We start from the raw sequence: 4,488 nt of genomic DNA, 5'->3' as shown, positions 1-4,488 counted from the left end.
CCTTTACCTGCCTCAAAGTTGAATACAGGCACAGTTCAGCCTGCTCCGGTGCCTATTTACCACGACCGAAGCTGTCCTTCTTGCTATTCAAGAAGGGTGGGAGGTAGAGAGAGAAGGAGACTCACCCTTATCCCAGGATAGTCAGGTGGTTCCTCCCCTGCTTGTCAGTCCGTGGAGGCAGAGCACTTTCTTCGTATGGTGGTCAGTTGCTGTGACATCCTATTGGAGTAAGGCTGGTTTCGCAGTCACCCCTGCCCTGTTCCTTTGAATAATCTTCACTGTGAGATGTGAACCCATTATCCAAGGTCTCCTTTGTCAATTTGGACCATGGTTGGGCTTATTCTGTTAATGCTAGGGAAGGGTTCAATCCATTTGGACTCCAGGACATGCGCCTTTGGGGTGAGTCAAAGGTACATGACCTGTTGCCCTATCTTCCAGAGTTTGGGGAAATGTTCAGTCTGTTTGTCCATCTGCAGCCGTGCCTGCTGGATGGGCCTCAGTGACTTGCAGTTCGTGTTGCTTGAGCGGATAGGGTAGCTCTTTTATCTAGTCAATGATCTCAGTGGCCTAACGGTTGTCCATGCCACCTGAATATGGGATCAGCCTCATAGAGAACAAGGCCTTCCGCTTACCAAACAGAATCTAGTAAGGCTGGAGGCTTTTTCCTAGCTGGTTCCCACTGTGAAGGGCTGCCTGGATTAAAGGGAGTCTGCTGTCCCAATCAGTCCCTGCCTGGTTGACAACTTTCCTAAAGGACTCCTTGATGGTTCTATTCATCCTTTCCACCTGTGCAGAAGACTGAGGGTGATGGGAAATGTGTAGCTGCTGCTTTATGCCCAATGCTTGCAGCAACTGTTTTACAAAAGCCCCAGTGAAGTGGGGGCCCCGGTTTGAATCAATAATTTTGGGGGTTCCAAATCTGCAAATTACCTCTGCCCATGATTTCTTGGCGGTCACTTCAGCAGTGTGGGTGCACATTGGGAATGCCTCTACCCACCTGCTGAAGGAGTCTATAATGCCCAGTAGGTATTGGTTTCCTCTGGGAGTGCAGGAAAGTTTATCAATGAAATCCTTTTGGATTCTTTGCCATGGGCCCAGAACCTGCTGGTGGGGGAGGGGTCCAGGATCCCTGGGTCTGGCTCCCTCTCCTGCGCAGCGCAGACAGTTCTGCACCCGCTCCTTTACCTGCTTTTGCTATCCCCAGTCAGCATGCAATCTCTTGCACCCTGGCCATGGTAGCATCCTGTGATTCATGCCACAGATTGTGGCAAGCACTTAGGATTTCTTCCCTGCACTCCAGAGGCGGCACCCACCTAACCTCTCCTGTAGACTGCTGAATAGCATAGTCCCCCTGAACCTTCCAAGTTTGATCATTTGAATACTGAGTTTGGACTGCAGCAACACTCCCTCGTGCTTTCCTTTTTGCTGCGGCAATGGCTAATTGACTCATTTTGGCTTCCAAAGTATCAGTCTTTTGGTGTCAAATCACTTGCCAATCTTCTTTGTGCATAATTTCCTTGCCATCAGCAGCTTGCCAAGTATTTTTGCTCTGACCATGTAACCAATACAGCAGTGCTTTAGCGCAGAAGTCCAAACCTGTGTACACCCATAATTTACCTCCAGGGGAATCATGTTGTTCAAGCAACTCCCTAATGGCTCTAACCTCAGCTGCCTCAGCAGAGTACCCAGCAGGCAGAACACCTCCTAATTCTTCTTTGTCTAGGTTCACTGCCCCATACCCAGTAAACCGTTTTCCATTTTTGCAATTTGAGCTCCCATCAGTAAACCGCACGTGGGCAGGCTGATCCTTCACTGCGGTATTTTCCTCCAGCAGTGGAGCCTGAGTCACCCCAGTTCCTTTCTGGTATGGGTCTATGCCCGGGCACTCGTGCTTGGTGCCTTCAATCAGGAGGGCACAGGGGAGCGGGTCAGGTTTAGAGTGGGTCTCGTGTCCAACCCCTCACTCTGGTAGGAACAATGTCCACTGTGCAATCCTGGTGTTGGACACCTTTGAACCTGTCAGTTTTCCGGACAGGATGTACTTCAGAGGAGAGTGGTGAGTCTGAGTCACCCTTGGTGCCATCTCCACGAGTCTCACAAACTTCTGCACCGCCCAAACTGCTGCCAAATATTCTCTCTCACGCTGATTAAAATTCTATTCAGGGCCTGTCAGCTTGCTGGATTCATATGTCACAGGCAGCAGTTTGTGGTGGGAATCCTTCTGTAAAATTAGAGCTGACAGAGCCTTGTCAGCTGTGGCTAGCTTGATATAAAAAGGCTTGGTGGGGTCTGGGTAGGCCAATGCTGGGCCTACAACCAATGCCTCTTTTAACATTTTAAAGGCTCCCTCTTCAACTTCACCCCATTCCCACTGTCTTCTTCTTTAACAACATCCACAAGGGCTGTGTAATCTCTGTGAATTTATAAATGTGGGAATGGAGGAAGTTGAATCGTCCCAGCAGTATTTGCAGCGAGTGGGGATCTGTGGGGGCTGGCATATTTAATAGGACGGACATCTTTTGGGAGTTGATCTTTTTCCCTTCAGCCCCGAGTGTCACTCCCAAGTAAGTCACGTCTTGGGTAACCAGCTGGGCTTTGGGGTGGCTGACTCTGAATCCAGTCTTCTGGATCAGAGCCAGTACCCTCTTGGTCCTTTCTTCTACCTCCCGCTCCTTGTCTCTGCAGACCAGGATGTCATCCACGTATGAGTACTTTTTCCTGGTCTGGTTCCCCCAGATTCTGGAGCATGGCCACCACGTGATGGTGGGCTATGGCTGGGACATTGTGGAACCCCTGTGGGACACGGGTGAAGGTGTATTGAGTGCCCTGAAATGTGAAGGCAAATCGATTCCATGACTCAGGGTGCCCAGGGATTGCAAAAAAAGCAATTAGCCAAATCAATTACTGAAAACCATTGAGGACTTTCCTGGACTCTGTTCAAAATGACAGGCGTGTCTGCTACAATCGGTGCCGTGGGGCACGTGCCTCTGTTGATGGCTCTGTAATCCACAGTTAGCCTCCAAGACCCTGCACTCTGCTTTTAACACTGACCAAATTGGGGAGTTAAATTCTGATTGTGATTTAACAAGAACCCCTTGCTTCAACAAGTCCACAGCGATTGCCTGTATAGCTCCCTCAGCCTGTTTGGGGAAGCTATCCTGCTTTTGGGGTGGCACTGGATCACCTATGATTTTAATGCAGGTTTTGATCCGGCTGCATTCACTATTACTTTTAGCCCAGACCTTTGGGAATTGTTGCAGCCATTTGTCCCCTGAGTCCAATTCAATCACCTCAATGCCTCTGCATCACTCCCACCTTAAATATGGGTTGGTTCCACAAGGCTTCCCTGGTTCAATTGCCTGTGCCCGCCACACAATCCCATTGGCCAGGTCCAAAACCCAGCCTTCCTTCCTGGTTGAACAGTGGGGCTCCCAGAATCAACTGCTCTGTGGAACCTCCTACTGACCCCTTCTGTCTCCAGATCCTGAGTTAGGTAGGCATCTAGCTGGGGTCATCTAAGCCCAGCACTCTTTCCTGCCTATACAGGGGGTCGGACTCGATGAGCTATTGAGGTCCCTTCCGACCCTGACATCTATGAATCTATGAATCTATGAATCCTGGGGACCCTCCGGGAAGTGGACACTGATGTTCCCACCCTTGCACACAGTCCCAGAGGTTTCCTGTCCAGTAAAGGACAGGAGTGTTATGCGTTCTGTCCCAAACTGCTCCAGGTCCCATTTCTTCCTGAATATATTCAGTGCAGCTCTGGTGTCTAGGAAAGTGCTGGCGTTTCCCACCGTAACAGGAATTCGGGGTCTCCCTGCTGGATCCCAATTGAGGGTCCCCAATTCCTCCCACGAGCGTGGGCTTAGCTCATGGGTCCCATTAAGCCAATTCTGGATGGGCGCATCCCCTCCTGCACCTCTTTCCAAAAACCATGGGGGTAATGAATTCCTCTAATGTTACCTGCTCTATTTATCCTGACAGCAACCCCAGCATTAGGCACCAGACCAAATAATTTTCATAGATTTCATAGACATTAGGGCTGGAAGGGACCTCGGAAGATCATCGAGTCCAGCCCCCTGCCCAAAAGGCAGGAAGTCAGCTGGGGTCATAGGATCCCAGCAAGATAAGCATCCAGTTTGCTCTTGAAGGTGTTCAATGTAGGCGCTTGAACCACCTCCGGTGGCAGGCTGTTCCAGACCTTGGGGGCTCGGACAGTAAAGAAATTCTTCCTTATGTCCAGCCTGAAACGGTCTTGTAGTAGTTTATGACCGTTCGACCTAGTCGTCATCCCTTGGGGTGCTCTGGTGAACAAACGTTCCCCCAGATACGGGTGGTCACCCCTAATAAACTTTTGGTGGCCATCAGATCACCCCTGAGCCTGTGCTTTTCTAGGCTAAAGAGCCCCATGGCTCTCAGCCTGTCATCGTAGGATCTGCTTCCCTGACCTCTGATCTTGCACATGGCTCTTCTCTGGACTCTCTC

This window comes from Alligator mississippiensis, chromosome 6, assembly GCF_030867095.1.
Source record: "Alligator mississippiensis isolate rAllMis1 chromosome 6, rAllMis1, whole genome shotgun sequence".
NCBI classification, from domain to species: Eukaryota; Metazoa; Chordata; order Crocodylia; family Alligatoridae; genus Alligator; species Alligator mississippiensis.
Note: the sequence above shows the minus strand (reverse complement) of the source record.